General features: G+C 41.2%; 1 pseudogene; it reads left to right on the top strand.

The window, feature by feature from the left end:
- Positions 1–13,403, top strand: part of LOC102840447 — a 43,900-nt pseudogene that overhangs the window by 19,155 nt on the left and 11,342 nt on the right.

Below are 13,403 nucleotides of genomic sequence, written 5' to 3'. Positions count from 1 at the left end.
GTTTCAACATGGGACACTTGATGCGTGCAGCAGGAGTGCCCTGCAGGGTTTTCACAGTGTGTCTCATTGCAAGTGCGTTGCCAGGCTTGCTGCTTTCCATAGTACCTCATGGTGGGTTCGAATCACCAGTCTTTCAGCTAGCTGTTGAATACTTAACCTTTTGTACTGTCTAGGAATTCCATCATTTTGTTAGTACATTGTTTTCCGTGACTTCTTTCCCCATTTTTTCCTCTTCCTCTAGTCTGCCCTTGGACTCAGCAGCCTCCACTGTAAGACTGTCATCTAACCCGGGAACAGTTGAGTTATAGAAAATTTCATGAGTGTTTCCTAGCATTTTGAATACACCTTTTTCTTGATTCTGTTCACATAATTTTGAGTGATTCTGAAATTCTTCCAAAGTTGGTTCTTCTGTTTTGTGGTGTTTTTTTTCCTGACGGAGCATGTCTGGCCTGTGCCCCTTTTCCGTCCAATTCTTTTCTTTTTTCCCCTGAATTTTATTTATTTTATTGTTGAGAATATATGCTGCCAAAGCATGCTATTTCTGCCTCTACATTTTATAGTGATATTGATGAGTTTGTTCAAGTTGTGCAGCCATTTCCACTGTCCTGTTCTGAATTCTTTATCCCTCATTAGCACAAGCTCAGTGGCCCCCTAAGGGTCTTATCTGTTCAGGGCTCTTATCAGTTTGATCTCATGTTGTTGTTAAGGGCCATCGAGTTAGTTCCGACCCACAGCGACCCTGAACAGGGTTTCCGAGGCTGTAAATCTTTGTTGTTGTTGTTGTTGTTGTTATGTGCCGTGGAGTTGGTTCCAAATCATAGTGACCCTGTACAGGGTTTTTGAGGCTGTAAATCTTTATGGGATCAGAAAGCCTCATCGTTCTCTCACGGAGCAGCTGGTAGTTTTGAACTGCTGACCTTGCGGTATGCAGCCCGATTTGTAACCACTACGCTACCAGAGCTCCTTTTGATCTCATATAGATAATAGTTAAATAGCATAATGTTCAAGGAATCCTGGTGTGGCGCTGTGGGTTCATGCGCCAGACTGCAAAGCCGTTTGAACTGCAAGGTCCGCCGCTCAAGCTCACCAGCTGCTCCTCGGAAACCCTATACTGGAGTCACTGTGGGTCGGAATTGACTCGATGGCACTTACAACAACAAATACTGTACAAGAGCAAAAATGCTGTTCAAAGATGACATCTGGGTCTCTTTCTTTTAATATTTCTGTGGCTTTATATGTAAAATGGATATTTTATAGACCAAATATTTTAATATTTCTGTAAAATGGATATTTTATAGACCAAATATTTTCTATGTTTTAATTGCTTTATTTAGATAAAATAATCAGTAATATATGAACGAGTTTCAAACAAAAAGTTCATGGAAGACTAGAATGAAGGGAAATTGGAATTTTCCCCCTTCTTTAAACCCTCCCACCCCACCCCCATATAATTGCATCAGTATTGACTCTGTCACACTTTTTTGTCTCCTCCATTTTCACTTCTCATTTTAATTGACAATTTAGGTGATTTTGTTTTCTTTCTGCACTTTGCATATACAAATTATATATATGTTTCAAATTTTTTATGATTACCCTAGAGTTTTCATCACATTTTTAACTAATCCAAGTTCACTTTTAAATTACAGTATACCATTTTACTTGTCGTGCAAATACCTTAAAACTGTATTCCTAAATCCTTCCCTGCTTGCTGCCCTTTGCTTCGCTTGTCTGTAAGCTGTAATCACTGAATCCATTGTGGCTGTTGTTTTCAGACTCTGTTATGATCCCGCGTGGTAAAGTAGACAGTCAGAGACTAAGAGGAAGGCCCTCAGTGAGTTAAGTGACACAGATACAGTGGCTGCAACAATGACCTGAAATAGAACAATTGTGAGGAAGACGCAGGAGCGGGCAGGGCTGTATTTCTTTGCTCACGAGGTTGCGTTGATGGCATCTAACAACAAAGCTCACTGATCAGTTTTGGCTGTTTCCCATTTCTCCACTCAGGGTATTCTTTATTTCTATTACAGTGGTTTTTTTCTATTACAGTGTTTTTTATTTCTGTGGTTTCCCGTTGATTTTTCATAGTTGTCTTTATGCTCACATTACATGTCCATTGTTACATATGGTCTACTTTTTACTTTGAAAGCCTTTTCATAGGAACCATAGTTCTGTTTTTTTTTTTAAGCTTTGTGTCTTGAGCGAGTGAAGCCATACTGGGCAGGGCAGATCACCAGTTTTACATTCAGCAAATCATTGTAATGATTACAATCCCCTCCTTGCACCTTTAGCCAACAGTATGTACTTCTATTTCCTTTTATTTTGATGTACACATACCACATTGTAAATATATATTTGTTTAAGTGTCTAAAGGGCACATTTTGCAAGCCAGCCTCTTGCCCACAGGCACACAGCCTTGCTCAGAACATGGGCCTAGAGTTCTCTGCTGCTCTATCGCTCTATGCCATTGCCTAAAATTCCCAGTCTAGTAATTCCAAAAGCACTGCTCTGTTTGACTCCGATTCTGGTATTTACTTTGTCTATTCAATCAACAGTAAAAACTTCTAGAATCCCAGTTATTAATATCACATTCTTCTTTCGCTCGTGCTTCATGTTTTGTTATGTGTTCTGGTGGGTGTTGTGTTGTTGTTAAGTGCCTTAGAGTCTCTTCCGACTCATAGCGACCCTATATAGGGTTTCCATGGAGCGGCTGGTGAATGTGAACCACTGACCTCACAGTAGGTATATTACAGGAGATGAAATTCGGTTTTTATTTTTGGAGGATTTCTTTTCCTTCTGCTGGGTGTTCTGGCTGTTCTGACCCATAACTGGGTGTTCTGGCTGTTCTGACCCATAGCTGGGTGTTCTGACCCATAAATACAGAGAGGACTGGCAGCGGAATTGGGTGTAGTCAAGATGTGGAGCAGTGAGTTCAGAATGTTAGAAATATTCAGTTGATGAGATAGATTGCCAATATAGACAGTAAAGAGACACAGTGTGGAGTGGCACACAGACCCTTGTGTGGCCTCCCTGTGAAGTCTCACTCCCCAAGACTGTCTTCTCATCCATCCTTGTACACACACTGGGGAAAGTGACTCCTTGCTGATCCAGAATATGTGGGATGTTTCAGAACTCAGTGGTTTTTGAGGATGTGGCCGTGGACTTTACCCAAGAAGAATGGGATTTGCTGGATTTTTCTCAGAGGAAATTTTACAGAGATGTGATGATGGAAACTTTCAGGAACCTGGACTCAGGTAAGGTTAGCGCCATTCTTCCTATTTTCTTTTCAAGTGAATTGTACTCATTAACCTTAGAGAATTTGGGTAAAGGAATTAGAAGACATTAGCAAACATGACAGGCATTTTCTCTGCTTTCATGGGGTTTTTAGACTCTTGTGACTTTCCCATGAAACTAAAAATGTATGTATTCCGATTATCTTTATTTCTCGTGTGATTAAAAGTCTCGAGGCTTTTTAAATGTTGTAAGTGTGAGCTTTGGTTTCATAAAAAAAGATTGTGTTTTGGTACCTATTAGCATTTTACTCCAAATTCCATGTAATGATTTTGCTACAAATATACTCACACAAGTCCATCTGTGGAGATCGTGGATACTAAAGTTTGGCATGATGTCAGGGAAATACGCTTGCTTCTCTTCTGCCTCGTGATCTCTCTTTCCCTAGAAGTACCATGGGGACCACACTCATTTTTTCTCTTGAAAAGCTAGTGAAAGATTTTAGGAGAATGAATACAGGATTATTCCAGAGCTCTTGTGTCAGGGAGCATCAGGTGCACAGAATCCTTTGATGGACCAGCCCTGCTGGTATGCAGTTGCAATTAGAAAAATGAACTTGAAATAATCTCTTTGGCTTTGGGGAAACCGAATTTATGCACATACTTGAGTTTTTCTTTTTTTAATTTTCATCAATCCTCTCATGCCTTCTGTTTGTGGAAAAAGACTTCCCATTTCCTCTTTATATTATCTTTACACACCAAAATTATTTGCAACACCTTTTTATTTTATTTTCCTACTTGCACCCTCCACCACTCACCTGTCAGTATGTCGTACTGTGGTGGCTTGCGTGTTGCTGTGATTTTGGAAGCTATGCCATGGGTATTTTAAATACCAGCAGGATCACCCATGGTGAGCAGGCTTCAGCTGAGCTTCCAGATGAAGACAGACTAGGAAGAAGGAGAAATGGACTGTTTCTGAATATTTAGTCACTGAAAACATTATGAATAGCAGTAAAACACTGTCGGCACCAGAATGACCCAGGACCAGGCAGTGTTTCATTCTCTGGTGCACAGGGTCGCTATGGTACCAACTCTATGGCACCTAACAACAACAATAAAATTTGCCCTTTCTTATGTCACTATAACTCTCGGTTGTCATGAAATTATTTCCTAGTACAGTGATGTGTTGCTTAGCATCTGTTTGTACAACATCTAAATAGATATGTATCTGTGGTCTGTGAAGTTTTCCTGTGTTGTGTTTGTTTTTTAATGGGAAAGCTGCTCTCCTTTTGGTAACTATGCCCCCCCTTCCCCAAATGTTTTATACAATGTTCAGCTCAGACTCTTTGCAGCCATTGAATATGACTGGAAGACAGACAAGTGAAATCGAGGACAGAGCTCTGGGCCCGGAATCTCTGCCTTTCTCTGGCTGTCGGGTGGCACTGGCAACTCCTGCTGCTCGGGCAGGTAGAACAGTGGGCAGGCAGGGCAGGCATCACGTCCTTGCCACCGCTTCCTCTTGCTCTGCGTCTGCTGCCACTAGTTCCTGCAGCTTTGGACAGCAGTGACACCACCCGCAGTGAGGAGGAACTCATTCACCTTACAGGACTGGGGTTGAGGAATGAAAGACATGCTGGGTATTTCCAGGAAGTGGACGTCCAAATCTGTACTACAGAACGTAGTGTGGACGTTAAGTGACAAACACTTGTAGCTTCCTTGCCCCTTAGACCGGGGCCAAGTCATGTCACGGCCAGACTTCCTCAGAGCCTGCCTTTCTTCACACGTGCTTTGTTCCTCACAAAAGTTCTGTACTGTTTTTCTTATTGTTAAACTCCAATTATAATTATTGGGTCAGTTTTTCAGCAGGTTAGTAATGGACAAAAGAATGACATCCAGGTCTCCAAGATGGGAGAAATGTCTGAATTCCATGGCACCGGCTGTCAACACAACAACCAGGAAAAACATAGGAGGTGAGTATGTACATTGTCAAGGAGATCTGGTAGCGTAGTGGTTACGAATTGGGCTGTGAACCGGAAGGTCAGCAGTTTGAAACTACCAGCTGCTCCGCGGGAGAAAGATGAGGCGATCTGCTCCCGTAAAGATTTACAGCCTCGGAAACCCTATTCAGGGTCGCTATGGGTCGGAAACGACTCGATGGCACTTAACAACATGTACATTGTCAGTCAGTAGTGACTCGAGATAGCCACAAGGTGTGAGGTTTGTGTGTAAAACTAGCTTTAAAATGGTGTGTTCACATAGTTTTCACAACATAGAATTGCCATGTATGTAAGTTAGATAACTGAATACTTGAAGCATATTTTATTTGTACGTTTTGTCAGAAAATTCCTATTATTTACAGCCATTGACAGTACTGGTAACACCGTCAGTGACGTGATTCAGCTTATGAACATGAGGCAAAACATGGCATAAAGCACAGTTACTCTGTTCAGTCATTGTGAAATGGTGACAAGTTTCATTCTAACACCATGTTACCTCTTTTTTAAAGAGTATATACAGTAGAGAACCTTTGTGAGCATCAAGAAGGTACAGAAAAGAAAAGGAAAGAAGAAAGCCAGTGTGTGAAGGCGTTCAGCTGGATTGGAAATCTTACTAACCTGGCAAGAACTCCTGTTGGACGAAATCCTGAGTGCCTTGGGAGTAGAAACGCTCTCTCGGATCATTCATCGTTTAAGCCTCACGTTGGATCTCACACTGGATACAAACCTTATCTTCGTAAGGAATGTGGAGATGACTGCAGCCGTCCCTCTAACCTAAAGCCTTGTGTGAGAGAGAAACTTTGTAAATGTAAGAATGATTGGGATTTTTGCAGTTGTTCCTTACCCCTCCCCAAACATACAAGAACTCTGACTGTAGAGAGGCCTTATGAATGTAAGGAGTGTGGGAAAACCTTTAGTTATCTTTCAAACCTGTACAGACATATAAGAACTCACAGTGGAGTGCGGCCGTACGAATGTAAGGAGTGTGGGAAAGCCTTCAGTCGGTCCTCATTCCTCGCTGCACACCTACGAACTCACAGTGGAGAGAAGCCTTATCATTGTACAGAATGTGGGAAAGCCTTTAGTTCTTCCTCTTCCCTCAGTAAGCATCTAAGAAATCACAGTGGAGAGAGGCCCTATGAATGTAAGGAATGTGGGAAAGCCTTCAGTCATGTTTCAGATCTGAATAGACATATAAGAGCTTCTCACAGTGGAGTGCGGCCTTATGAATGTAAGGAATGTGGGAAAGCCTTTAGTCACTTTTCACAGCTTACTAGACATGAAAGAGCTCACAGTGGAGAGAAGCCCTATGAGTGTAAGGAATGTGGGAAAGCCTTTAGTCAGATTTCACAGCTTACTAGCCATAAAAGAGCTCACAGGGGAGACAAGCCTTATGTGTGTAAGGAGTGTGGGAAAGCCTTTAGTCAGTCCTCACACCTCACTAGCCATATAAGAATGCACAGTGGAGAGAGGCCTTACGAATGCCAGGAATGTGGGAAAGCCTTCATTCAGTCCTCACACCTCACTAGCCATATAAGAATGCACAGTGGAGAGAGGCCATATGAATGCCAGGAATGTGGGAAAGCCTTTAGTCAGTCCTCAGCCCTTACTACACATGTAAGAATTCATACTGGCGAGAGGCCTTACAAATGTAAAGAATGTGGGAAATCCTTTAGTGATTTCTCATCCATCAGCAGACATAGAAGAACTCACAGTGGAGAGAGGCCTTATGAATGTCAGGAGTGTGGGAAAGCCTTTCGTTGTTCCTCATCCCTCAGTAAACATGTTAGAACTCACATGGAGATAGGCTTCATGATAGTAAAGAATTTGGGAAAGCCTTTGCTTGGTCTTCATCCTTCACTAATCATGTAAGTTCACAGTGTAGGGGAGGTTTTATGAGCATTAGCAATAACAGCGAACCTTAGTCCTCATACCTCACTAACCATAGATGAACAATAAACAATAGTGAGAAGCCTTGCATATATGTGTATTTTTATATTCCTCATCCTCAGTAAACAAGTATGAACTCACAGTGAACCTCATGTATGAGTGGGACTTTTTTCTACAGTTTCATGGAAGAATTCCATTATCTTTTCATTTCATTTTTCCATGTATGTTTTGAATCCTCTTCATTTATAAGAAAGGAAACATCAGCTCTTCCTCAGAGGAACCTTTTGACAGCATGTAAGAAGTACACTAGAAAAAATATATGTGGAGTCCTAGTGTGGCTCTGGGTTAATGCGCTGAACAGCAAGGTCTGTTTGAACCACAAGGTTGATGGTTCAAGCTCACCAGCCGTTCATCAGGAACCCTGTACAAGGGTTACTATGAGTCAGAACTGACTTGATGGCACTTAACAACAATAGGAACAATTTAAGAAGAATTTCAGAAATTTTCAAAACAAAACACATGGAGAGAAACCATTCATACATATAGGAAAGCATTCACTAATGTCCTCTGCTAAATACAGCATGTATATATGTAAGAAGTATTATATAAATATCTACAAATCTTTTGCGGTTCTTAGAAAACGTGAGGTGTACTACTCTATGGATTGACGCAATTAATGTTAAAGATGAAGGAATCCCTAACTGTCTCTACTCAAGACTTGTAGGACACCTCACTTGCAGAGATTTTGACTAGAAGCCTTTTTCAGTCGGTGTTAGCACATGATCTTATCAAAATTCTATTTTGGTTCTTTTCTATACAATTTGTCCTTATCATAAGATCTCATCAACCACAGATATCCTAAAGTGTTTTCTTAATCAACTTTTTAAAGTTTTTGTACTTTTCACATTATAATACATTATGCTGTCATAGAACATTTTATTTTAATGGGAAATTGCAAGGAAAACGAGAAAAAAAAAAACCACTTAAAATCCCACTATTCTTTGTTTAGGTACATTTGAACAGTTTCTTTGTATGTAAATCATTGTTTGCTTATACAATTTCAAGTACATTGTTTGTGTGGTGTTATAATTAACATTTTTTCCATTACTTTCATTGATCGTCCATAACTATTATGATCCATGGCATATGGGTGAGAAAACTGCACAGAAAGTTTTACACACGTTCTCAGCAGCGCACACAAAGGACCTGACCCTAGTGATGCTGTGAGAAGCGGGCTTTGCACAAGAATGGAGGGCTTCTCTTGGGGGGTCACGCAGGCCCACAGAGTGATCTGGTAACAGTGAAGCTTTGGTCCAAACACGTCCTGGTCATGAATTTTTAGACAGAGTCCTATTTTTGCTAATTACCTGGTTCTGGAGAGTGCCAGACCAAGAGCTAAGGCTCCAAGTACTGGGATGGACAACACCGGCAACGGGCATTATAGCATGGTTATACATTAACACGTCCCATAATTATTAACAGCAAGGTTGGTGGTTCAAACCCACCAGCCACTCCTCAGAAACCCTATAGGATTCACTATGAATCAGAACCAACTTAACGACACTTAATGGGTAGGTTACATTGTGAGAATTTTTTTTTCTGATTGTATTTACAAGTATCTTGTACTGAGGCCAGGCTAAAGATTGTCCTGTGTCCTGAAAGAGTGGCATTTATTCCTCACGTCCTTTAACACTATAATAATGATATTCACAGAGCTCAAGATACTTAACTGTTCAGTTCCCCAAGACTTCACAGAAGTTCAAGCTGCCCTTTTAATGAGGATAACCACTAGGACATTAGTCCGGACACTCAGAACAATTTATTATTTTGGCAGCTTGATGCAACCAGAACAGAAATGCATTTTATGTTGTCTTCCAAATACAATGAAGAAAAAGTGTTCAAGTTTTTAGGAGAAAGAAAATAACTACATGGTAAAGGTGGTGGTTGTGTACTGTAGAGTAGTTTCCGACTCATAGTGGCCCTATATAGAGTTCCTGAGGCTGTAAATATTTACAAGAGCAGAAAGCCTCATCTTTTTCCTGCAGAACGGCTGGTAGTGTCAAACTGCTGACCCTGAGGTTAGCAGCCTGACTCGTAACCACTATGCCATCAGAGCTCCTATATTAGCTACATATGGATAATCATTTTCTGTTAATATATTGGAGTCCTGTGTGGCGCTGCGGGTTAAATGCACTAGTAGACTGCAAAGTCAGTTTGAACCACAAGATAAGTGCATCAGGTTTACCAGCTGCTGCTCAGAAACACTATACAGGGTTGCTATGGGTAGAAACAGACTTGACTGCACTCAACAACATTAATATGTAACTTGCATTATCTATTCCTGTCAACACTTTGACAGCTTATGTGGTCTTTTGGGGATGGGTGTACCACATCTTGTACCCAATAGGATCCTTTCTTGGTGTTTTGGGGGAAACTTGTGAATTGAGTGAAGGTTTACGGAGCAGATCATTAGTTTTACATCCAACAAAAGACTGTTTCATGTCAGTGAATTCATGTTCTTTTTGGTCAGTTTTACAAGACTTATGCAGAGCTGGGACTTAATCCCAGGATTTTCTGATACTAAAGGCCTTGTAACGTGTACTTAATTACGGTTGAGCCGGAGGTCTGATAACTGCAGTGAGAGTTTATGGGAGTTGGGCTAAATAACTTGTGGCTGATCACCAAATTCTTGACGATATGAGTCCCAGCTGTGAAGAGCGGCTGGGTTTGAATCACCGACCTTAAGGTTCACACTGATTTTGCAGTCCAGCGCATTATCCTCCAGCACCACCCCAGGACTCCACATTAAGGATTGTTGTTAAGTACCGTGGAGTCGGTTCTGACTTGTAGTGACCCTGAACGGGATTTCCGAGGCTGTAACTCTTTTACGGGAGCAGAACGCCTTATCTTTCTCCCATGGAACCGCTGGTAGTTTCGAGCTGCTGACATTGAGGTTGGCAGTTTGACTTTTAACATTTAGACTCAGAAATGCTTTTAAAGCAGAAGCTTCCATACACAGTTAAAAAACAAAACAAAAGGCTGCTACACTGCTCTTCTGATACTAAAAGTTGATTGAACAGTAGAGCAGTTTTGCAGTAGGAGATCTCTTCTTACCAAGGCAGGTGTGAAGTGAGTTTCTTAGGCCAATTCTAGTCATCCCTGGTATGGTGGGTTCATAAATTTTGACCAACACCCAAACTTCAAGAAACTCCACTGAAAGGCACAGGACTGTGTATTTTAAAGCCGTGGAAAATGTGAGCGTTCATTACTACAATATATTAATAAAGTTTTCCATTTGTTGAAGAACTAGAATTTGTGCAAGGTTTTGCAAAAACATTCAACACACTAGTTCATCTATTTCTCATAATGACTCCTAAACAGATACTGGGAGCACAGCGACTCCACATGGTAAGTGGTGTATTCGTGCTATAAAGGTCTGTGGCTCGAGCCTGCCAGCTACACCACAGGAGAAAGATGAGGCTTTCTGCTCAGGCAAAGATTTATTAAAGTCTTGGCAATCCTACACAGGCTCGCTATGAGTTGGAACCAACTGGAGTGCACTTAATAACAAAGCAGATATTGTGGGATGTTACCATCCATTATCATACGCTCTTAGTAGCCAAAAATGTTGCTGAGTTGAAGTCATGTTGTTAAGTACCGTGGAATCGGTTCCGACTCAGAGCGACCCTGCACAGGGTTCCCAAGGCTGTAAATCTTTAAGGGAGCAGAACACCTCATCTTTCTCCCGTGGAGCAGCTGGTAGTTTCAAACTGCTGACCCTGAGGTTTGCAGCCTGATTTGTAACCACTACGCTACCAGAGCTCCTTGAGTCAAAGTCATGATACAGGTCAATTTGCTTTTGAACCCTTAATTATTAAAACAGCTACATATCTGTTCATATGAATACAATTTGGTAATTTTGTTGGGCAGAATAGAGAAGAGACTAAATATATTCAATTTGGACAAACGAAGTTTCTGGCATTAACTCTGCCTTTATGCTTGCCAACTACAAAAACATGGCAGGGAGCAGTGTCCAACCTTTTACTTTACAAGGGGTGAGGAGAAAAATCCCCATTAGCCCAAAGCTGATTCCAGTGAGGCTAAGGTGAGACATCCCTCCAGCCTTCCTTACAACAAATCTGATTATCACGCATTCCTACCGACACACTGTACTCAGCTGGATGTAATCACTGAATGGGCCCAGAGAACTCAAACACCATACTCAGCTATGAAGGTTATTAAGGAAGTTAATAGCTTACAAAGCAGGACCTGATATGTTCAGGATACATACAGTTCTCTGGTCAGGACAAATGTTTATTGACCATGCCTGCAAACAGGCCACTCTATGGGCAGTTGGCTTTTTCCCTGTTGAAGCAAGGTTATAAAGTATTTTTAGCACAACTGATAAATGCTCAAAGGACACTCCACTGCAGTATAATCCTCAGCACAAAGATGCTCAGCCTTAGCTCCTTGGATCAGTAAACCAAGTTCCCCAACTAAATGCATGGTGCAACAAACTACACAAGTGAGCTTCCTACCCAAAGACACGGCTTTACTGGCTCTGTGGTCTGGAAAACCTGCTCTGACTCAATCCTCTGCCTCTCCCTGGCTGTTAAATCTTTATCTGTTTATCTAAGAAGGTAGAGAAGCTAAAGTAAGTAGAACAAATGAGATAGATAGTAAAAGACTTGAAAATTTCAAAGGGTAGCTCAAAAAGACAAAGTCAAAAATTATAATGGCATGTGCAAAGACCTGGAGTTAGAAAACCAAACAAGAACACACTCAACATTTCTCAAGGTGAAAGAACTGAAGAACGAATTCAAGTCTCACCTTTTACTACCAGAATACCTGTATTGAAGGGCACTATGGGCAAATTAAGGCGCTCTGGTAGCGTAGTGGTTACGAATTGGGCTGCCAACCGCAAGTTCAGCAGTTTAAAACTACCAGTGGCTTTGCAGGAGAAAGATGAGGCTTTCTGTTCCGTAAAGATTTACAGCCTCGGAAATCCTGCTCAGGGTCGCTATGAGTCGGAACCGACTTGACAACACTTAACAACAACAACAATGGGCAAATTATTGAATGATGCAGAAAGCATCAAAAGAAGATGGAGGGTATACATGGAGTCACTGTACCAAAAAAAAGTTGATTCTCAACCATTTCACGGGGAAGCATATCATCAAGAACAGAAGGTACTGAAGGAAGAAGTTATGCTGCAAGCCAACTGACAAAATACAAATTGAAGACTATCAACAAACTGATTCCGTCCTGAAGGGGCTCACTTCTCCATGCCAGGAATTTTGGAAGCTAGTTACCTGGCCAACCTATTGGAAGTGATCTATATTTTTGCCCATTCCAAAGACAGGTGACCCAACAGAGTGTGAAAATATCATGCAAGTAAATTTTTGCTGAAGATAATTCAAAAATAGTTGCAACAATCATCAACAGGGAATGGCCAGATGTTCTAGCCAGATTCAGAAGTGACCACAACTGGGGTATCAATGCTGAAATCAGATGGATGTTGGTTGAAAGCAGAGAATACCTGTGCTTTATCGACTATGCAAACCTTTTTGATTGTGTGGATTATGACAAAGTACACATAACATTGCTAAGAATGGGTGTTCCAGAACACTGATGCTCATGAGGAATCTGTACAGAGAGAAAGAGGGAGTTGTTTGAATGTTTTAAAATAAGGACAAGTATGCATCAGGGTTGGATCCTTTTGCCATACTTATTCAATCTGTATGCTCAGCAAATAATTTGAGAAGATGGATTATATGATGAAGAATGTGGCATCACTATTTGAGGAAGCGTCATTAACAACCTGTGATATGCAGGTGGCACAGCCTTGCTAGAACTAGGAAGCAACTAGTTCAATAAATAACTTCATGATAAAAGGAGAAAATATTGAAGTTTTCAAAGAGATCGTTTTGCTTGGATCCACAATCAATCACGGAAGCAGTAGTCAAGAAACATTGCATTAGGCAAATGTGCTTCGAAAGATCTCTTTAAAGTGTTAAAGAGCAAAGATTACAGTTTGAAGACCAAGGGGCACCTGACCCAACCCATGATTTTTTTTTTTTTTTTTAAGTTTTTATTGTGAATTATGTGTTAGTTTACATGGGAGAACATTAGGTTTACATTCATCCTATCGTATTTCGTTTCATTGCAATGATTACAGTCTCCTCCATGCATCATGAAACAACCAAATGGTACACACCTCACAAGCCTGTCCCCCCACCCCCAACCATCAACACACAGACCCTCTCCCTCCCTGAGTCCAGAGTCCCCA

Source organism: Chrysochloris asiatica, unplaced genomic scaffold (assembly GCF_000296735.1).
Source record: "Chrysochloris asiatica unplaced genomic scaffold, ChrAsi1.0 scaffold00530, whole genome shotgun sequence".
Classification (NCBI taxonomy): domain Eukaryota; kingdom Metazoa; phylum Chordata; class Mammalia; order Afrosoricida; family Chrysochloridae; genus Chrysochloris; species Chrysochloris asiatica.
The sequence above is the reverse complement of the archived record's forward strand: the minus strand, read 5'-3'. Positions and strand labels throughout refer to the sequence as shown.